This window comes from Rhinopithecus bieti, unplaced genomic scaffold (genome assembly GCF_001698545.2).
Source record: "Rhinopithecus bieti isolate Rb0 unplaced genomic scaffold, ASM169854v2 scaffold_10351, whole genome shotgun sequence".
In the NCBI taxonomy this organism is placed as follows: Eukaryota; Metazoa; Chordata; class Mammalia; order Primates; family Cercopithecidae; genus Rhinopithecus; species Rhinopithecus bieti.
Window position 1 is genome coordinate 3,458,200 of NW_016806805.1, and position 23,824 is coordinate 3,482,023.

The 23,824-nt window shown below is 38.3% G+C and overlaps 1 long non-coding RNA gene across 1 annotated transcript in view; it reads left to right on the forward strand.

Annotated features, from left to right (window-relative positions):
* The window catches only part of LOC108533169 (uncharacterized), a 72,878-nt gene that overhangs the window by 14,559 nt on the left and 34,495 nt on the right, over nt 1-23,824 (forward strand). The window contains exons 2-3 of the long non-coding RNA XR_001886670.1: nt 139-242; nt 3,776-3,850. This is a non-coding gene — a long non-coding RNA (uncharacterized LOC108533169). The remainder of the gene's footprint in view (nt 1-138; nt 243-3,775; nt 3,851-23,824) is intronic.

A 23,824-nucleotide genomic window follows, 5' to 3' on the forward strand; every position in this document is an offset into this window, starting at 1 on the left:
CCTAACTTAATAGGGGAGAGGTAACTTAATGAGGGAGAAGAAGGAGGGAGTGAAGTCTTCTATGTAGGGAAGAACAAATGAGTACTTAGGGGAAGAAATGAAAAAGAAGAAAGTTTGTGATAATGTTTGTTTATGCAGGTACAAGTGGTCTTCTCTGTCTTCTTTCTGGCCAGTAAAATTCTCTGGAAGAGGAGATGTATGGCAGCCTCACTCCCAGTAGTTTCTGCATTTAGTGAGATAAGGTAAGTTCTGAGAAGGCGTTTTTCTGCATCTGTTGAATTTCAAATGTCTTTAGAATAATCTTTATATCAATTCTGGGGTTCTCGGTGAGTCCCCACAGGTTGTTGTGAGAATAACTAAGGTAATATGGCAAAGCTGTTAAGTTAGCACTTCACAAATATTTGCTTTTTTTATTATTTGAAAACTAGTCTTTCTGACTTGACACCAGTAGCAGATGGGAAATCATGGTGATGTTTATTTCTAACATTGATCCATTTCGCAGATCAGCCAGTCTGCTGAATTCCTGAGTCAACATTTCCTATGTAGTTACCCAAGTGCTGATTCATTGCTTTTTCTTATGTTCAATTAAACTCCTCATCTAACTTTTCCAAATCAATTTCTCCCTGATTGTTGACTTGCAATTGTCCTAAATAATTTCAGCAACTCAAGAAAATTAACATCTGCTGAGATCTGTTTCTACCTTTCCTAAGTTTCTCTTCATTCCCTTTTAATACCCAGGGATGTCACTCAAGGCTCTTTTTAAACCTATATCAGCTTCACCTCATTTGGCTTTTTGCACATCAGAGGTGAAACAAAAGAGTGAAATCTTTGCTTGTGTAATCCTCTCATGTCATCAATTGTTTATAAATGTTTAGTATTTAAAGGGCCACTAAGGGGCAGTGGGGAAAATGCATCTTGTGGATGGATATCATCGTTTTTTGCTACTTAATAATGTCATGGACTTTCATATGAGATTTCTGTAGCTGGAATGAGAAAAATCCTAATAAGTTTAGGATAGGTCAGAAGATTTGTGCAATGGAGTGAATGTTCGTGTGCTTCCCAAATTTCGTATGTTGAAACTATAATCCCAGTGTGATAGTAGTTGGTGGAAGGACCTTTGGAAGGTGGAGCCCTCATGAATGAGATTAGTGCTCTTAAGAGACCAGAGAGCTAGCTAGCTGTCTTTCCACCATATGAGGGTACAATGAAAAGTTGACAGTCTGCAACCAGAAGAGGACTCTAACAAGACCCTCAGCATGCTAGCACCCTGATCTCAGACTTCAGTCTCCAGAACTGTGAGAAATAAATTTCTATTGTTATGTCACCCAGTTTATAGTACTTTGTTATAGAGGCTCAAATTGACTAAGATAATTTGGATATTAGGTTATATTGCTTGCAGGAGGTATGTAACTTCTTGAAACATGTAAACTGTCTGTGTTGTGTTCTGCTGCCTAAATCCACCAGATAAATATTTGGTTTACTTTGCTTGGGAATACCGTTACTCAAAAATATCTTAGATGTTCTCTATATAAATGCCGAAGAGTAAAAACAGGCTAATTATTTCCCCATTTTATATTAGTAATTGCTATTTTATTTGTTAGTGTTTCATTATGATTTAAACAATTGGTATAGGTATATTAATATAATTATTTGCTAGTTGCTAAAAAATATATGCTGCATCTTATGAAAATGCATTTAAAAAACACTTGAATTGGTCATTTGACATGAAAGCATCTTTTGATTTTGAATTCAGAGACTGAGTTGCCAAAAGAGGAAAATATTTAATGCTGTTCCCTGAAGGCTAGTAGTTTATTATTGGTGGGATCACAGGAGGGAGTAAATTTAGAGCTGAAAACGACTCACTGATTCTACAGTATACTTGAATCAAATAAGATCACTGTCCATTTAGCTGGCCAAATAGCTTGGCACAATATGGAAGAAGGAACTAGTTTGGCAGCCTTGGGAAATGTGAGTATCATAAAAAATTGTAATATTTTTAATTAAACAAACCATCAATTCGTTTTAAAACCAGGATATTTCCTCATTTGATTAAGTTTTTTAATACTAGAAAATTAGAATTGTGACCATGTGTATCAGAATAGAGATGAGCTTTAGGCTTTTTTTGATGCGGAATTTTTTCCTGGTTTACTGGCAGCTATTTCAAGAGTTGGGGTTCTAGAGGACCTTTTTCTTAAGTTTTCTCTATCTCCTAGGAAAGAATTTGAACCCTAAAATGTCATTTAAAAGAGTGCCAACTCAAATTAGAACATCATTTACAATAAAAGACAGTAGGTAAGGTTTACAAGTGTAATTACCTGGGTAACTCAGGATAGGAAGCACTAATTTTTCTAAACTGTCAAAGATAATTAAGAGGTTATGGAGTCAGTTAGCCTAAATTATCCCAGTGGTTCACTGTACAATTCAAATATACATGGTGACGCTAACTCCATACTTACAATTTTAAGGCTTATTTTGGAAAAAAAAAAATGCCTTTGCAAGCTTTGAGATACATTGCTTAAAACTGCAGAGCCTCTTCTTGAAGACCACTGAAGCTAACTAGCATATATTTCCTTGCTTGATGAGGTCTTCAAGAGCCTGATGATTATTCCTAGGTTCATGTATTATACACAACTAACCATTTGTCCCATAGCACCTTATTTTCTCCAGCTAACAGATGAATAGTCTAAAAAATCTGTTCTCTTAATTGAACAACTGTCTCGCTCAGAACTCACTGTGATGAAGCCAATTGTTCACAAGACAGAGGAGTCAGGAAAGGGCCTGACTTCTGAATGACTGATGATCCATATCTTAGCACAGAGAGTTTGACATAAAAGGGTCTCATGAACTCTGTGTAAGGCAGGTAGCTGGCCTTGAAAGCCTGATCAGAAGTGACACCTGGATGGCCTGTCCCTTCTGGCCTGCTATTCAAGGGGAGAGGTGATGCAAGAGCCCAGTAAGGAGGCCTGGCAAAGGTGAGGCAAGATTCATTTCTCTTGGGGTATTGGAACAGAATGAAAAACAGGACCAAGGCATAAGCTCAGTTAAACAAAACAGCGCCAGAGACTCATAACCAAGATTGAATTATGTTACCACAGACACCAAGTAGCCACACAGAACTCCTCTCCAGCTTCCCCAAACCTGCTTTTCTGCCTTTCCCATTTCAATAAATGACGCCACCATCCATTTTCCCCTGGTCTCCCATGCTAGACCTGTTACTTTTTTATCTCTCAGCTCCAAATATCTGCTGTCTGCTTTCATAATAAAGTTTGACTGCATATTAAAACTGTAGCAAAAAAACATTGGCCGACTGAAAGCTGGTTTCATTTCCTTAAGGGTTAAAAGAACTTAGTTTTACAAATATGGGACCTATCTCCACACTTTGAGGGGGGTCGGAAATATTTGTTTTATGTCCTGAGGTTACAAATAAGGGGTGATACTCCTCCTCATAGATTTATTAGAATCTCCCTTCTAATACTAAAACTAAAAGGGAAAATTCCATATTAAAAGAGGCTAATTGTTTATATCCAGCATACAGATATCGGCTAGAAAACTTTTATTTTTGAAGGAAAGTACTTATGTAATTTCCAAACTTAAAAAAAAAATGGGCTTTGCTCTTTTTTTGCTGGTTAGTTTTTCTAATTACTTGAGCCTTCTGCCAAGAACATTGAAATGAGAATTTTCTCAGTTTAGTCACCTTTTGTCATATGTGAAAAATGAGTTACTGACATTTGTCAATCAATCTTTGCCTTATTCCTCTGGTTGGTGTGAAACAAAGTGGTGCAGAGAATTTTAGACTGCTGCTGCCGTTTGTGCTCCAAATGATAGCATATTCCTGATTTTCAGTAACCAGGTAAGGATGGACTTTTCTTGCCCGTGCTACCAAATATTCCTAATAAAACACCAAAGTTTATCATCACGTGGTAAACATAGAGAAACTCTATTCAAGATTGGTGCACATCCACTTGTAATTAAAATGAGTTAATGAGACTAAGCATTCCAAATGTCCTGCTTCACAGCAGGTACTATGGGGAATTGAGCTCATTTGGTAATATATTTTGTTTGTGTCTGGTTTCTGATGGGACTGATGAACTATCCCCTTAAACATTTTTATTAGCACATAGTATGTGTCAACTCTTGGGGTTGATACCATGAAGAGTAAGATACAATCTCAGTACCTAGAAATTAGTCTACCTGAATAGAGACTCTTTTTAATGTTTTCAACCCATTATAACATGTTTGAGGGGATTCTACTGAAGAAGCAATGGAGACATCCATTGGAGGTTAACAGTGTTCCTTTGAGTAGTGTGTTTATATGTGCTTTTATATTTTCCAAGCTTTTAGTTTGTTTGTTTTGTAGAAAATGTATTTAATGTTGTATAAGTGGGAAAATAAAGATTTTTTAAAGTGATAAACAAGGATTTATATTCTTTTTCACAGTAGAATACTTAGTGAGTATTTGTTAAATGAATGAGTATATTTTTCAAATTCTCTAACATTTTTCCTAGTGTCTTTAAAAACAATAATGGCATTTATTTTAGGTCTAAATAACTCCCCAAATTTCCTTTAAGGGAGGTATTCTGAAAACTCTATCTTCAACATTTGAAAACCCCTGATGATAAGTAAAGAGCTTGATAAATTCTGTGGATGTTATATTGCACCCAAAGGATAAAGAAGGTGAATTTGTTTTCCCCTTCTCATTTTTAGAACATCCTCGGCCGGGCGCGGTGGCTCAAGCCTGTAATCCCAGCACTTTGGGAGGCCGAGATGGGCGGATCACNTAGTGTCTTTAAAACAATAATGGCATTTATTTTAGGTCTAAATAACTCCCCAAATTTCCTTTAAGGGAGGTATTCTGAAAACTCTATCTTCAACATTTGAAAACCCCTGATGATAAGTAAAGAGCTTGATAAATTCTGTGGATGTTATATTGCACCCAAAGGATAAAGAAGGTGAATTTGTTTTCCCCTTCTCATTTTAGAACATCCTCGGCCGGGCGCGGTGGCTCAAGCCTGTAATCCCAGCACTTTGGGAGGCCGAGATGGGCGGATCACTAGGTCAGGAGATCGAGACCATCCTGGCTAACACAGTGAAACCCCGTCTCTACTAAAAGTACAAAAAAAACTAGCCGGACGAGGTGGCGGGCGCCTGTAGTCCCAGCTACTCGGGAGGCTGAGGCAGGAGAATGGCGTAAACCCAGGAGGCGGAGCTTACAGTGAGCTGAGATCCAGCCACTGCACTCCAGCCTGGGCGACAGAGCGAGACTCCGTCTCAAAAAAAAAAAAAGAACATCCTCAAAATAAACACTATTTGCATATAGGACATAAACACAGCCTGAGTGTCATCATCTAACCTGAACTGATATGAATTGCTAAAGTTTTCCAAACTATCTTGATGGAATAGATTAGAGAAGAGAATGCAAAAAAAAAAAAAAAAAAAAAAAAAAGTCCTTCGAAGTTTGGGGGGGGAAAAAAAAAAAAAAAAAAAAAAAAAAAAAAAAAAAAAAAAAAAAAAAGTCTATCGAAGTTGTAGGGTGTAAAGATAAGTAAATATAATGAAAAGCAACCTTAAGTTAGTGGAACAATTTTATCTTAATCCAGGGATGGAAGATTTCAAAACATAGTCTAGTTTAGATGGATGGACTGTGAGGGCCAATGAGCCCAGTGTTCCAACCTTAGATAGTCCATTCACCTTCTTTATTTTTTTTAGCCAGTGACTGTGTTGCTAAACTGGTCAAACTTCCTACACAGAGGTTCCATGGTCTTGAGGAAAACCGTGTAATAGAAACACAATATAATCAGGAGAAAAGAGTTCAAAATATAAGCTTTAATAATGGTGGGCGGGAATGCTTTGACGTCAATACTGGGAGCAGATCCAGAGAGGGCTGGTGGTAGTTGTTGGTAGAATTCAAGAGAGTTAACTATATGACATGAATTTTACTAAATTGGTCAATTTATTGAGAAAATAGAACTGGAAATATTTAATATTTTCATGAGAAAATTGAATGTGAATGATTGAATGATTCATTTAGCAAGTGTCTTAATTCTGCTGAATGGATATATGTTACTGAGACAGAGTCCTACTGAAGAAACAAGAGAACCACACAACAAACTAAATAAAAGGTGTATTATATGCCTTTTATGAACCAGTCAAGTCCTCTTTCTGCCATGTCTTGCTCTAGAAGCTGCTATAATAGGTTTGATCCAGGATCTTGTTGATACAACTGGACAACAGTCACCTAAACCCCAAACATTTACCTACCACTGCCCATGTCTTTGTTTTCTATTTGCTTGTCTCTTGCCTGTGCAGAACTTCTCTAATGCCATGGTGAAGGCCAGCAGAACTGCTCACACTCATGCACGTGCAGTCAGGAAGTTCAGGGGAGGTATTGCCAGCAGGGTCATCTTTAACCAATGGAGGCCAGGAACTTATAAATAAATATTTTTTCTTTTCACCTCTCAGGTGGATTTTCTGAGATGCATTTCATAAGATTCATTATAAGGTCCTGGTGAGACCTAGTATCAGTTACCCATAGTGGTGGCCAATTCAATGAGGCATTTTTGAACTCATTCTCCCTCCTTCTCTGTCCTACTCTCTTAGGCTCTCAGTTATGCTTCTTGGGATTATTGCCCAAATAAACTACCAATATGCAAGCCTATATCTTAGCCTTATTTTGAAAGACTAATGTCCGACCAGGGGAGGGAGAAATCAATGTGATAATGAAGCCATAGCCTAAGAACAGTAATTGCAAAGAGAAGTGAAAAGATAGATTTGAGAGATAGAATCTATATAAGAATGGTAGTACTTAGTAATGAAACAATGAAGACTGACAATAGTCTGCTCAGATGGTCCAATAATGAGTTCTATCCTAGAAGAGGCCATAACTTTAGTGGGATGCCAAGTAGGCAGTTGGAGCTAAAATTCAGGAATCAAGTGAGAGTTGAAATCTTGAGGATGAATGAGTTCTTTTTTTTTTTTTACTTTGAGAAGTGAGTTCAGTGGCATGATCACAGCTTATGGCAGCCTTGACCTCCAGGACTCAAACGATCCTCCTACCATGGCCTCCCAAGTAGCTAGGACCACAGATGCGTGCCACTACTCTTGGCTAATTTTTTAAAAAATTTTCTAGAGATAGAGTCTTCCTATGTTGCCCAGACTGGTCTTGAACTCCTTGGCTCAAGTCGTCTTCCCATCTCAGCCTCCCAAGATGCTGGGATTACAGGTGTGAACCACTATGGCTGGCCATGAACGAGTTCTTGAGAAAGAAGACTTTATGAAGAGACGGCCAATGGGCTATAGACTGAATTTCAGACAATGGTCAGATTTCAGAAATCCAGAGAAAAAGGAAAGGACAGCTACTGAGCACTCAGGAAAATAGACAAGTTTAGAGCTATGTGTAATGGTGGATAAGTGGGAAAAACATACAGTTCCATTCCACCATCAGGTCAGAGACCAGACTGAAGAGGCTAAAGATGGAAATAGAGAATAGACAGTGAAGAGATGGAGACAGTAATGGAGATGGTTCACTGAGCAGATGAATGCAGAGGGAGATAGTTCACTCTTCACAAGTAACAAGCTTGTTAGGAATGAACTAAAGGAGAAAAGTTAGAAGCGTGTAGATCCAAATGTAGTAATTTTTGTCAGGATTTAAAAAATGGAAAAAAAAAACTAATGGAGAGAACTTTCATATAAAAAAATTCCAATTTTAAAATTTTCAAATAAAATTCGCTGAAATTAATCATCGGTTACACAGAAAATCTAATATTTATCTTACTTTTACACGCTTATGCATTTTTTATACTTAAGAACACTTATTTTTAAAAAAGATGAACACTCAAAAGCACTTCCTCTAAGATGTTGGTCCACAGAACGGCATTATTGAAAAGTAGCTCTCTTCCAGAAAACATTGGAAGAATTCCACTTGAATAAATATTGCATAACTCAGTGCCTACTTTTACATACCCATATTTGTGTTAAGCTAATCCTAGTTTCTAAAAAAAGGTTGTTGTACTGTTGAAAAGCATTTCTGAAATACTGCCAACCCCATCTTGTGATTGAAGTTTTTTGGTATAAAACAGGTTGGGGATGAGATGCCAAGCAGGTATTTAGAGAGAGAGTTTGAATTTGATCTTTTTATATATGAATAAATCATGGTTTAGATCCCCAATCCCCAGGCTACAAACTCTTGATCTGAACTGGGAGTCCCCAACACCCTGCTGGTCCATGGCCTGTTAGGAACTGGGCCACACAGCAGGAGGTGAGTGAGGGCCAGTGAGCATTATTGCCTGAGCTCGGCTCCTGTCAGATCAGCAGCGGCATTAGATTCTCATAAGAGTGTGAACCCTGTTGTGAACTTTGCATGTGAGGGATCTAAGTTGTACGCTCCTTAGGAGAATCTAATGCCTAATGATCTGATGTGGAACAGTTTCATCCTGAAACAATCCCCCACTCTTCCTGTCATGGAAAAATTGTTTTCAATGAAACCAGTTCCTGGTGCCAAAAGGTTGGGGACTTCTGGTTTAGATAATCTGTTTCTGCAAAATGTTTTCAATATGCAATCTGGTCATTTTCTACTTTTTCCATTGAATATTTTTTTTCTGGTCATTTTTAACCATCTACTTTAAATATAAATGTCATTTTATCATAGTGTGCTTAGATTTTAGCATCCATTATCCTTCCAGGGTGTGTTTATTATCTGTTGGACTTTCACTTTGGATTAAACAGTTACTATATGAGTGAAATTTGAGACAGTGACTAGCTGCCCAGAGAATGAGTGAGCCTTATAAACTACATATTGTTTATTCAGTGCCTTGTTATAAACCTTTTGTTTATCCACATAATATAACTGTGACAATCAAACTATAATTTACAGAAGGGTTTTTTCTTGTTTTACATTCTCATGACTATCATATCTGGTTTCAATTGATACTAAGCAATGGATGAGTTCTCTGTTGCTTTTTAACTTTTGTATCAATAAGGAACTTGGATTTCTTGTGTATTAACAAATACTACATAGGCACCAAGATGAGGAACAAGAAAAAATTAGGACAAATAAAGATTCACACCAAAAAGAAAATTAAAATAATATATGGAATATTTATCAATCTGCAAGTTGAGTAAGCAAAACTAAGAGATATAAAAGTTTAAAAACAACAGAGAACTCATCCATTGCTTAATATCTATCAATTGAAACAAGATATTATGATAGCCATGAGATCTTTTTTAAAAGGAGGGAGTAAAATGTTCTGCAATTCTATCAGAGAGAACCACTGTTGACATTTTTGTTTACATGATACTATAATTATTTGGAATGCCTTTATATAAATAATTTAAAACATGAATGGTATCATTTGGGAAGGTTAGCAAATAACCTTCCCAAACTTGCTTTTTTCATTAACATCTATTACATATGTATAATCCTACCCTAATGTTCTTCTATAATATGATTCATATTCTTAACTAACCCTTTAGGATATAGCACTATGTTATTTCTGTATCAGATAGAACTTTTATTTTCAAGTAACAAAACCCCCTTGAGCTTAACAAATATATTAGAAAAACACAGGAATATCTTGAGGAATCAAAGGACAAAGATGGAGCTGAAAACATTCTCTTGACTTCTATGTATGCTTCTCTCTGTGTTTCTGATTCATTCCCTGCCTCTTAACCAACAGTTTTCCTCTGCTTCTTACTACATTGATGAAAACATGACCAAGACTGCTCCCAAGTTTATATATCATAGGTCCAATTATCCTGAGAAAAACAAAATCAGTCCCAATCCTTTCTTAGCTCCCTTCCCCACTCACGATTCCAAATTTTCAGAATTATCAGATGTTCACCTTGGCAGAATCAACTGGGGCCAAGGACTGATGTTTGATGAACGTGGCTGCCGTGTGTTACCCTATGGCCATACAAGTGATCAGGAGAGGCTATTCAGAGGTAAAGGAGAGACTGGACAAACAACCTGTAAATACTATCACATTCTCATTACTTACACTCATTCTTATTTGGAGATATTTGTTGCAATAAATTGGCACAGTTAAACTAGTAAAAGGAAATTCTTTTTGGTTCATTCATTAGTGAGGATAGTTTTGTATAAGATTAAATTTGCTTTATCTGACAGTGGGCTGTAACTCCTTCCCGTGTTTTTGAACTATGGACCTACAAAAGAGGTATCATCTGCCAAAAGCACTCTAGTTTGATTGAACTGGAAAATTATCTATTTTCAAAATCATAATAGAAAATTATATGATGGAAAAAGGTCTTAAAATTTGTTGACTGTTCTCAACTAAACTTACTTCTGTGTAACATCATCTTTCTCACATAATAAATTTTATGGTTATTATAGGAAAAGTAATTCTAGTGTTTAAGAAAAGGACATTAATTTTTACAGAGAAAAAAATCATAACCAACTTAAAGTAAATCGAAATTTTCTGTGGATACTCATTATACAACTAGAAATGTTTCCATAGGAGAGTAAAATCTTCCAGTCAAGCACATTAAAAACTTGTGAAGGGAAAGGAATTAATAGTATAGAAGGCCCAAGGCAAATCAGGTGTTACAGAATTTCATCGGTTTTCTGTTTTCTAGAAATGCCTACATTGTTACCTAAGACTGGAATCTCAACATTTTGTCAGTTCTCCTATTCTCTACTGTAATAGTTACCTAAGGCTGTATAACAAATTGCCCCCAAATTTAACAGCTTATATGACAACTGACATTTATTACACACAGTTTCTCACGGTCAGGAATCCAGAAGGGAGTTAGCTGGGTGGTTTTGGCTCAGGGTCTTTCATAAAGTTGCAGTTAAGCTGTCAGCTGTAGCTACAGTCCTCTGAAGGCTTCAAAGCTCACTCATTTGGGTGTCAAAAGGGAGGCTTATTTCTTTACAACATGGGCCTTTCTTTGGGGTTGCTCATGACACAGGAGCTGGGCTTCCCACAGAACAAATTATCTGAGAGAAGAGGGGGTGGAGCAGAAGATACACTGTCTTTTATGGCTTAGTCTTGGGAGTGACAAACCATCACCTTGGCCATTTTCTGTTAGTTGCACAGATCAGCCCGAATATAATGTGGGAGGGATTACATAGGATGTGAATACTAAGAGGTGGGAATCATTGGAGGTCATCTTAGGGGTGGGCTCCCACATATACCATCATCAGATGTTAAAAATTGTTCTCATAACTTGAGATATAGTTGCATCTTTAGAACTCTGATTCCCTTCTATTATTTCTCTTCTTGGTATTCACAGTAATGTTACAAATCAACTCTAATTTTATAGTTTTAGCACAGAGCCTACTTTAAACAAAAACAGGCCAATTGAATATTTATCTGTATTCAGGCTATTGTTCATTCATTCATTCAACAATTACTTATTGAGCTCAGGGCAATGTACTTTCTTTATTGTACTGACATGTCACCCCTGTGTTGTATCCCCTTCTTTTTTTTTTTATTTTATTTATTTATTTTTTTAATTATTATACTTTTTTTTTAAATTATTATACTTTAAGTTCTAGGGCACATGTGCACAACGTTCAGGTTTGTTACATAGGTATATATGTGCTATGTTGGTTCGCTGCACCCATCAACTTGTCATTTACATTAAGTAATTCTCCTAGTGCTATCCCTCCCCTAGCCCTCCACCCGCCGACAGGCCCTGGTGTGTGGTGTTCCCCTTCGTGTGTCCATGTGTTCTCATTGTTCAACTCCCGCCTATGAATGAGAACATGCGGTGTTTGGTTTTCTGTCCTTGTGATAGCTTAGAATGATTGTTTCCAGCTGCATCCATGTGCCTGCAAAGGACATAAACTCATCCTTTTTTATGACTGCATAGTATTCCATGGTGTATATGTGCCACATTTTCTTAATCCAGTCTATCATTGATGGACATTTGGGTTGGATCCAAGTCTTTGCTATTGTGAATAGTACTGCAATAAACACTCGTGTGCATGTGTCTTTATGGTAGCATGATTTATAATCCTTTGGGTATATCCCCAGTAATGGGATCACTGGGTCAAATGGTATTTCTCGTTCTAGATCCTTGAGGAATTCCCACGCTGTCTTCCACAATGGTTGAACTAATTTACACTCTCACCAACAGTGTAAAAGCATTCCTATTTTTCCACACCCTCTCCAGCATCTGTTGTTTCCTGACTTTTTAATGATCACCATTCTAACTGGCATGAGATGGTATCTCATTGTGGTTTTGATATGCATTTCTCTGATGAACAGTGATGATGAGCATTTTTTCGTATGTTTGTTGGCTGCATAAATATCTTATTTTGAGAAGTGTCTGTTCCTATCCTTTGCCCACTTTTTGATGGGGTTGTTTTTTTCTTGTAAATTTGTTTCAGTTCTTTTTAGATTCTGGATATTAGCCCTTTGTCAGTTGGGTAGATTGCAAAAATTTTCTCCCATTCTGTAGGTTGCCTGTTCACTCTGACGATAGTTTCTTTTGCTGTGAAGAAGCTCTTTAGTTTAATTAGATCACATTTGTCAATTTTGACCTTTGTTGCTTTGGTCTTTTGGTGTTTTGGTCATGAAGTCTTTGCCCATGCCTATGTCCTGAATGGTATTGCCTAGGTTTTCTTCTAGGGACTTATGGTGTTAGGTCTTACATTTAGGTCTTTAATCCACCTTGAGTTAATTTTTGTATACAGTTTAAGGAAGGGATCCAGTTTCAGCTTTCTACATAGGGCTAGCCAGTTTCCCCAGCACCATTTATTAAATAGGGAATCCTTTCCCCATTGCTTGTTTTTGTCAGATTTGTCAAAGATTAGTTGTAGATATGTTGTGTTATTTCAGACACCTCTGTTCTGTTCCATTTGTCGATATATCTGTTTTGGTACCAGTACCATGCTGTTTTGGTTATTGTAGCCTTGTAGTATAGTTTGAAGTCAGGTAGCATGATGCCTTTGGCTTTGTTCTTTTGCTTTGGATTGTCTTGGCTATGTGGGCTCTTTTTTGGTTCCATATGAACTTTGAAGTAGTTTTTTTCCAATTCCGTGAAGAAAGTCCATGGTAGCTTGATGGGGATAGCATTGAATCTATAAATTACCTTGTGAAGTATGGCCATTTTCAGAATATTGATTCTTCCTATCCATAAGCATGGTATGTTCTTCCATTTGTTTGTGTCCTCTTTTATTTCGTGAACCAGTGGTTTGTAGTTCTCCTTGAACAGGTCCTTCACATCCCTTGTAAGTTGTATTCCTAGATATTTTACTCTCTTTGTAGTAATTGTTAATGGGAGTTCACGCATGATTTGGCTTCTGTCTATTTTTGGTGTATAGGAATGCTTGTGATTTTTGCACATTGATTTTGTATCCTGAGACTTTGCCAAAGTTGCCTATCAGCTTAAGGAGATTTTGGGCTGACACAATGGGATTTGCTAAATATACAATCATGTCATCTGCAAACAGAGACAATTTGACTTCCTCTTTTCCTAATTGAATACCCTTTATTTCTTTCTCTTGCCTGATTTCCCTAGCCAGAATTTCCAACACTATGTTGAATAGGAGTGGTGAGAGAGGGCATTCTTGTCTTGTGCCAGTTTTCAAAGGGAATGCTTCCAGTTTTTCCCCATTCAGTATGATATTGGCTGTGGGTTTGTCATAAATAGCTCTTATTGTTTTGAGATATGTTCCATCAATACCTAGTTTAGTGAGAGTTTTTAGCATGTAGGGGTGTTGAACTTTGCCGAAGGCCTTTTCTACATCTATTGAGTTAATCATGTGGTTTTTGTCATTGGTCCTGGTTATGTGATTGATTATGTTTATTGATTTGTGTATGTTGAACCAGCCTTGCATCCCAGGGATGAAGCTGACTTGATCATGGTGGATAAGCTTTTTGATATTCTGCTGGATTTGGTTTGCCAGTATTTTATTGAGGATTTTCACATCAATGTTCATATTGGACTAAAATTCACTTTTTTTGTTGTGTCTCTACCAGGCTTTGGTATCGGAATGATGCTAGCCTCGTAAAATGAGTAAGGGAGGATTCCCTCTTTTTCTGTTGTTTGGAATAGTTTCAGAAGGAATGGTACCAGCTTCTCTTTGTACCTCTGGTAGAATTCGGCTGACTCCATCTGGTCCTGGACTTTTTTTGGTTGGTAGGCTATTAATTATTGCCTCAATCTCAAAGCCTGTTATTGGTCTATTCAGAGATTCAACTTCTTCCTGCTTTAGTCTTGGGAGGGTGTATATGTCCAGCAATTTATGCATTTCTTCCAGATTTTCTAGTTTATTTGCATAGAGATGTTATAGTATTCTCTGGTGGTAGTTTGTATTTCTGTGGAATTGGTGATGATATCCCCTTTATCATTTTTTATTGTGATTATTTGATTCTTCTCTCTTTTCTTCTTTATTAGTCTTGCTAGCAGCCAATTTGTTGATCTTTTCAAAAAAACAGCTCCTGGACTCATTGATTTTTTGAAGGGTTTTTTTGTGTCTCTGTCTCCTTCAGTTCTGCTCTGATCTTAGTTATTTCTTGCCTTCTACTAGCCTTTGAATTTGTTTGCTCTGGCTTCATTAGTTCTCTTAATTGTGATGTTAGGGTGTTGAATTTAGATCTTTCCTCCTTTCTCTTGTGGGCATTTAGTGCTATAAATTTGCCTCTACACACTGCTTTAAATTTGTCCCAGATATTCTGGTACATTGTGTCTTTGTTCTCATTGGCTTCAAATAGCATCTGTATTTCTGCCTTCATTTCATTATTTACCCAGTAGTCAGTTCAGAAGCAAGTTGTTCAGTTTCCATGTAGTTGTGTGGTTTTGAGTGAGTGTATTAATCCTGAGTTGTAATTTGATTGCACTGTGGTCTGAGATACAGTTTGTTGTGATTTCTGTTCTTTTACATTTGCTGAGGAGTGTTTTACTTCCAATTATGTGGTCAATTTTAGAATAAGTGCGATGTGGTGCTGAGAACAACGTATATTCTGTTGATTTGGGGTGGAGAGTTCTGTAGATGTCTATCAGATCCGCTTGATCCAGACATGAGTTGAAGTCCTGGATATACTTGTTAACCTTCTGTCTCATTGATCTAAGATTGATAGTGGGGTGTTAAAGTCTCCCATTATTATTGTGTGGGCATCTAAGTCTCTTTGTAAGTCTCTAAGGACTTGCTTTATGAATCTGAGTGCTTCTGTATTGGGTGCATATATATTTGGGATAGTTAGCTTTTCTTGCTGAATTGATACCTTTACCATTTTGTGGTAGCCTTCTTTACTCTTTTGATCTTTGTTGGTTTAAAGTCTGTTTTATCAGAGATTAGGATTGCAACCCCTGCTTTTCTTTGCTTTCCATTTGCTTGGTAGATCTTCCTCCATCCCTTTATTTTCAGCCTATGTGCATCTTTTCACGTGAGGCGGGTCTCCTGAATACAGCAAACTGATGGGTCTTGACTCTTTATCCAATTTGCCAGTCTGTGTCTTTTAATTGGGGCAGTTAGCCCATTTACATTTAAGGTTAATATTGTTATGTTTGAATTTGATCCTGTCATTATGATGTTAGCTGGTTATTTTGCCCATTAATTGATGCAGTTTCTTCACGGTGTCAATGGTCTTTACAATTTGGCATGTTTTTGCAGTGGCTGGTACTGGTTGTTCCTTTCCATGTTTAGTGCTTCCTTCAGGAGCTCTTGTAAGGCAGGCCTGGTGGTGACAAAATCTCTCAGCCTTTGCTTGTCTGTAAAGGATGTTATTTCTCCCTCACTTATGAAGCTTAGTTTGGCTGGATATGAGATTCTGGGTTGAAAATTCTTTTCTTTAAGAATGTTGAATATTGGCTCCCACTTTCTTCTGTCTTGTAGGGTTTCTGCTGAGAGATCCGCTATTAGTCTGATGGGTTTCCCTTCGTGAGTAACCTGACGTTTCTCTCTGACTGCCCTTAAAATTTTTTCTTCATTTCAACCTTGGTGAATCTGACAATTTTGTGTCTTGGGGTTACTCTTCTCAAGGAGTATCTTTGTGGTGTTCTCTGTATTCCTGAATTTGAATGTTGGCCTGCCTTGCTAGGTTAGGGAAGTTTTCCTGGATAATATCCTGAAAAGTGTTCCCTTTTTTTTTTTTTCTTTTTTTTGATGGAGTCTCTCTCTGTCACCAGGCTGGAGTGCAGTGGCATGATCCCAACTCACTGCAACCTCTGACTCCCCAGTTCAAGTGATTCTCCTGCCTCAGCCTCCCAAGTAGCTAGAATTACAGGCATATGCCACCACATCCAGCTAATTTTTGTATTTTTAGTAGAACCGGGGTTTCACCATATTGGCCAGGATGGTCTCGATCTCCTGACCTCATTATCTACCCACCTCGGCCTCCCAAAGTGCTGGGGTTACAGGCGTGAGCCACAGCGCCTGGTCCTGAAGAGTGTTTTGTAACTTGGTTCCATTCTCCCCATCACTTTCCGGTACACCAATCAAACATATATTTGGTCTTTCCACATAGTCCCATATTTCTTGGAGGCATTGTTCATTTCTTTTTGCTCTTTTTTCTCTAATCTTGTTTCTCACTTTATTTCATTAATTTGATGGTCAATCACTGATATCCTTTCTTCCACTTGATTGAATTGGCTATTGAAGCTTGTGCATTTGTCATGAAGTTCTCGTGCTGTGGTTTTCAGCTCCATCAGGTCATTTAAGGTCTTCTCTACACTGTTTATTCTAGTTAGCAATTCATCTAACCTTTTTTCAAGGTTTTTAGATTCCTTGAGATAGGTTAGAACGTGCTGCTTTAGCTCAGAGAAGTTTGTTATTACCAACCTTCTGAAGCCTACTTCTGTCACCTCGTCAAAGTCATTGTCCACCCAGCTTTGTTCCATTGCTGGTGAGGAGTTGCAATCTTTTGCAGAAGAGGCACTCTGGTTTTTGGAATTTTCCACTTTTCTGCTCTGGTTTCTCCCTATTTTTGTTGTTTTATCTACCTTTGGTCTTTGATATTGGTGACCTACAGATGGGGTTTTGGTGTGGATGTCCTTTTTGTTGATGTTGATGCTATTCCTTTCTGTTTGTTAGTTTTCCTTCTAACAATAAGGCCCCTCAGCTGCAGGTCTGTTGGAGTTTGCTAGAGGTTCACTCCAGACCCTATTTGCCTGGGTATCACCAGTGGAGGCTGCAGAACAGCAAATATTCCTGCCTGATCCTTCCTCTGGAAGCTTCATCCCAGAGGGGCACCCACCTGTTTGAGGTGTCTGTCGGCCCCTACTGGGAGGTGTCTTCCAATCAGGCTACACAGGGGTCAGGGACCTCCGTTTGAGGAGGCAATCTGTCTGTTCTCAGATCTCGAATGCCATGCTGGGAGAACCACTGCTCTCTTCAGAGCTGTCTGACAGGGACATTTAAGTCTGCAGGAGCTGTCTGCTGCCTTTTGTTCTGCTATGCCCTGCCCTCAGAGGTAGACTCTAGAGAGGCAGTAGTCCTTGCTGAGCTGCAACGGGTTCCACCAAGTTCAAGCTTCCCAGCCACTTTGTTTACCCTGTGAGCTACTCAAGCCTCAGCAATGGTGGACGCCTCTCCCCCTGTCAAGCTGCAGCATCCCAGGTTGATCTCAGACTACTGTGCTAGTAGTGAGCAAGGCTCCATGGGCATGGGATGTGCCCAGCCAGGCACAGGAGGGTATCTCCTGGTCTGCCGCTTGCTGAGACCATGGGAAAACTGCAGTATTTGGTCAGAAGTGTACTGTTTATCCAGTTACAGTCTGTCATGACTTCCCTTGGCTAGGAAAGGGAAATCCCCTGACCCCTCACGCTTACCAGGTGAGGCAACACCCTGCCCTGCTTCAGCTCACCCTCTGTGGGCTGCACCCACTGTCCAACCAGTCCCAGTGAGATGAACCAGGTACCTCGGTTGGAAATGCAGAAATCACCCATCTTCTGCGTCGATCTTGCTGGGAGCTGCAGACTGGAGCTATTCCTAAGTGGCCATCTTGGAACCTGACTAGTATTGCCTTCTTTCTAAAAAAACAGGTTTATTGAAAGATAATTCCTGTATTATACAGTTCACACATTTAAAGTCTAAAGCCTCTCTTTTTAAACTTTATTTTTCAAGACAAATGGCCTGACAGTATCTAAAATTGGGGACTGTTCTTGTGAATCAAGATATTTGGCCACTCTATGCACTTCAATAACAAAGTCCAACCTTAAGATTCCATAGATACATGTTCTTCTATTAGGGCACACAGGAAGACACAGATGCCTTCTTTATTCTTCCTGTTATAACTCCATAGAACTCCAAAAACCTAGAGGGATATTGAATATGTAGCAAACAGGATCAAACAAGTAACTTCAGTGACATGCAGACCTATTTACTTTTAGATAAGTTCTCCAATCACATCCCTATCATTTTATCCCTAAGAACTTATAAACCAAGCCCCAGTAGTGACTATAAAAGGCCTGTTACCAAATTATCAGTATACACCCAAGTGCTGCAGCTCCAAATAATCAGGTCACAAGGAAAGGAAATTCTATTTTAACTATTGATATTCTAAAAAATTAAAAGATGCTTTCGCATGCTCTTTAAAAACAATCATGACCGGGCACAGTGGCTCACGCCTGTAATCCCAGCACTTTGGGAGGCCAAGGCAGGCGGATCATGAGGTCAGGAGATCGAGATCATCCTGGCTAACATGGTGAAACCCCATCTCATTACTATTAAAAAAAAATTACAAAAATTAGCCGGGCATGGTGGTGGGCGCCTGTAGTCCCAGCTACTTGGGAGGCTGTGGCAGGAAAATGGTGTGAACCCGGGAAGCGGTGCTTGCAGTGAGCTGAGATCCCGCCACTGCACTCCAGCCTGCAGCCTGGCAACAGAGCAAGACTCTGTCTCAAAAAAATCATAAGCATAAAACAAAGCAGATGTTTATCTTAAGGGAAATGTGATATGCATTCTTTTATTTCTCCCTTTGGGATAATTTTTAATTGTTAAAAATTATATAACTAGTGTATTTACACTACAAGAAATTAGAAAATACTAAAGCCAGAAGTACAAGAATTATAAGAACTCCTGATGTTATTATTCAGAGATATCCTGTGTATAAGTTCTGGGTTATATCCTTCCAAATACTTCTTTCGGTGTATACTTACATAAATTGTAGCTGGTATATTGCAAGCTTAGCTTTAACAGTCTATAATTAAAAACTAGGCTTGTATGAATATTTGACACCCAGATTATTTCCAATTGTTGTGTAGTCTATCTATCCTGATCTCCAACAGGTATCTATCACCTTCTTTCTTCCCTGCCCTGGTTCCCCTGGGTCCATGTTTACTATTGTGGCTCCTGAAGGAACCTTATCATCGCCATTGCTAATGGTGTCCCCTCCCTCTATGAAGGTTCTTATGGTGCTTACAAGACTGACAAGTATCTTGTGGGCCTCAAAACAGCATTGCCATGTGCCATGACTCTCCTTTAGCTTCTTAGAGCTCAGTTCCCTATCAGCAATCCTGCAAACAAACACGAATGTTTATTCATAAGAACAAGTGACATTTTTAAGACCGTGAGATCTTAAGCTAAATATATAAAATAAAACATTTATCTCAAAAAGACTAATACTTGTCACACAATAAGAACACTTAGCTTACCCATAAAGCCAGACTCTTGTGTGAACCTCTTTGTGCTAAAACACTCAAGTTTTAGGGGCTCACCATCTCCGGCGTCTATTCAGATGAGAGATCAGCTTAATACTTACATCATTAAATGGCCTATGGAGGATTTTCAGATCAAACAAGCAATAGTCTACCCTAAAAGCAGATCCAATAACTGCAAAAGAAGCAACAGTAAAACCCAGTTCACTTCTTTGACAATTTTGTAGGTTCTTATCTTCTCCAGCCAGGTTTCAATTGGCCAAGTTTCAGTAAAGGTGCAAGTTCAAAGTTCTTGCTCCTGATTAGCTGTCTCAGCTATTAACTCTGGTTCCTCTGAGGAGGGTCTTTACTATAGGTTGGGAATAGCAAAGGGGAAATTTTCCATTTTAATGCTTCAAGCATATGTAGACTTTTAAGTTGTTGCAGTGTGGATATATTTATATATTAGTGACATTGGAGGATCACGAGTTCAGGAGATTGAGACCATCCTGGCTAACATGGAGAAACCCCATCTCTACCAAAACTACAAAAAAATGTTTGCCGGGCGTGGTCATGGGTGCTTGTAGTCCCAGCTACTTGGGAGGCTGAGGCAGGAGAATGGCGGGAACCCAGGAGGTGGAGCTTGCAGTGAGCCGAGATCGTGCCACGGCGAGATCTCCAGCCTGGGCGACAGATTGAGACTCCATCTCAAAAAATAAATAAATAAATAAACAAATAATAAATAAAAATAAAAATCTGCCAGTGTCACCACCAACAAAACAAAAGTAGAGATCCAGCCCCAAACATGTTGAAGCATTCAGAGCAAAGCTCATGGTGTATCTCTTTTTAATGCACTGTTACAGAACTGGTTACCTCTTATAGGACTCTGTAAAAGTAAGATGCTGTTCTTGTTATTCTCAGATCTTATAAAACCCACGTCACTTAGGATTCTTATGGTTGCATATAACAGAAACCCAATTGAGAACACTTAAGACAAATGGAAAATTTATTATAAGACTATGAGTGTCAGTTATGGAAACCTGCTACTGCAACTTATCCAGGCCTCTAGTATCTTAATGGCTGGGAATACTGCAGGTAACTGTATCAGTTAGCTAATGCTGCATTACAAACCACCCTTATAAAAACCACGATTTACTATTTTTCACAAGTCTATGGGTTGACTGGGCAGTTCTGCTCATCTGGACTAGGATTGGGTGATCTCAGGGGAGCATCTCCTTGTCTCTTTAGTCAGTTGGTGAGTCAACTCTCTCCTGGCTTTTTAGGATGATGTTGGCTGTGGCTCCATAGCTATGCTTCTTATCCTTCTAGCAAGCTAGCCAAGCATGTTCTTAGGGAGAAGATAAAAATTGTAAATATGCAAGGCTTCTTGTGATCAAGACTTGAAACTGGCACTCTGTCACTATTGCCAAGTCACAAGTCCAACCCAGATCTAAGCAGTGGGCCACTGGTTCCACCTCTTGTTGGGAAGACCTGAGTCATACTGTAAAGGGAGTGGCATACAGGAAGGGGAATAAAGAATTGGGGACAGTTATGCAATCTGTCTCCTATAGTCACCCAGGGAAGGATTGCTTATTCTTTTACTGCAGACCAGCTTTCTCTTTTACCTGGTCCATGTAGTATGGTAGTAAATGGCCACTGCTACCAGCTTCCAAGTTTACTTTGTTTTGAGATGGAGTCACCCAGGCTGGAATGCAGTGGCATGACCCTGGCTTACTTCAACCTCTGCCTCCCAAGCTCAAGTGATCCTCCCATCTCAGCTTCCTGATTACCTGGGACTACAGGCTTGCATGACCACACCTGGCTAATTTTTTGTATTTTGGGTAGAGATGGGGTTTTGCCACGTTGCCCAAGCTGGTCTCGAACTCCTGAGCTCAAGAGATCCCCCTGCCTCAGCCTCCCAAAGTGCTGAGATTAAAAGTGTGAGTCACTGCTCCCGGCCCACGTTTATATTTTTGCTGTTCAAGAAGATAGTCAGGCTAAAACTGAAACCTCTACCTACACCGTATAGCTTGGCAGAGATCTCAGTGGCTCATCTTGAGTCAGATGCCCACTCGCCATTCAATAAACTATGATCTAGAAGACAGGGTCATATGGATGTTTCTATTATAGCCATACAGATGGAAGGAGAATAGAGGATAATTATCAGAGAAGGAAATAGCAACACAAATGTTATTCAAATATAATTACAGAACTTACAGGTGGTTCCGATGTGTCTTCAATTATTTTAGGAGAAATATCCTTTTGCAGCTATGCCTTAGGTCATGTACAAAAGAGGAAGATGGATCCCTGTGCTAAGCAAGAGCCTGGGTTCTAGGATGAGACTGCCTATGCTGGTATTTCCCGTCTACTACATCCTGACTATGTGACGTTGGGCACTTTCTTGACCTCCTTGTGATGCAGCTACCTTATTAGTAAAATTGGGAAGAAAATGATTCCTGCCTTGTAGATTGTTGTGAGGATTTAATTAGCAAATGGATAAGGTATGTGTAACAGTGTCCATATATTAGTAAATGCTCAAAAAAGTTAGCTATTGATATTGTTAATACCATCAAAGAAAAAGTGGTGAACACCAAGTATAAAATTCAGCAGTATAGCACTTATCATTCCTCTCTATTTACCCTCATTGTCCAATGTATTTGCTAGGTGCTAGTAGAGATTCCTAGTTTGAAATTAAATTTGTCACAGGATATCCTTATTGGAAATCCCAGATACGTGTTTGCCATTCTGATTATTAGTCATCTTTTTAAAACATTCCTCCAGGTTTGTGTGTGTATGCTCACAAAAGACACAAAGAGTTAAGTCAAAATGTACGAAGACCAGGAAGGCGAGTCTATCAGTAGCAGCAAAATGAAGATGTGAACCATCAGAAGTTTGGGGATCAGACAGTGACCTTCTGCTTCAGGCTACAGTAAATCGGAAAGGCGCAGAATTTTGAAGGAAGAAAAAAGATTCATCTTTATATACTTTTTCCCTAACTGCTACACAAAGCCCCAAAGCCTAGACATGTTAATAATTATATGACCAATAGTCCTAGCCAAAAGAAAAGAAAACATTTAAATATTGAAAGATTAATTGTAGATAATTTAAGTCACATGAAATATAATGCAAATAGAAGCTTAGCAACCACCAAATCAAGAACTTACTTTAGCAAAAATAAGAACTGTCTGTTTAAATTTTTAAAATTTTGTTATGTAATTATTTTGAAGATCAGATTGTATCAGATGAACCCAGTCTAAAACTACATGCAAAATATTATGAAAATGTATTAAAATAGCTTCTTCTGTTTTATTTACCACACCTACATTCTTTGTGCATATTCACATAGGAAGCAGCTAGAACTCAAGCAGGCAATTCCTTTATCTTATCAAAAATAGAAGCCAATAGTTGTAATGACTCACTTGTTTCCTTCTGCTTTCAATCCTTATCTTGGGACCACAGATTGCATTAGTTTGTAAGTAATTGTACATCTTTTGTGAAGCACTTTGAAATGGTCTGACCATGTTTAGAATTCCCAAGCAAAGCTAAGTTTGTGACTGAGCCCTATCTCTTTAATGCCACACTTCATATGATTTTGAGATCCTGCACAAGTCACTGACAAAAAATCAGAGCCAAGCACTTATCTAAATTGAGATTTTCCTATAGTTCAATTGATTTGTCATGCTTTTCTTCACTTCTAAAATATACTATGAGCATGTCTTATTATAAATTCTCGGTAACGTGAGTTTCATGTGAGTCTGTAAACAGAGTGACAGTCCTGAGCCTTCACCTACATTCTCAATTTCAATAGAAGCAGATCCATCCTTGAAAATACAAAACATTTGTAAACTGATGGTTGCTTTTCAATTGAAGGTTATCACATATCATAGACACTACCCACTGATTTACCTCTGTTAAAGGTGAAAAATGGGAATTGGATCCAAATCATGGCAAGAGAGATTTGTGCTATAAAGATAAATTTAAGGAATAATTAAAAATACTGAAGATAATCAAAATCTACTAAAAGATCTCAATTTTGATTATATTTGAAAATAGGATAAACAGATGCATTTTGTATTCCAGTTTCTTCAGTCTCCTTTCTGATACAGAGTTGGATGAGTCCCCTACATATTGCATCTATTTAAAATTATAGAAGCACTTTTCTGTGAAAATAAAATACAGTATCTTTTCTTATTTTTATGTTTCTAACGAGCATTACTTTAAAAATTGTATTCACATTCAGACATAAGTAGTTCTTAGGGAAGATCAAAAAAAAAAAAAAAAAAAA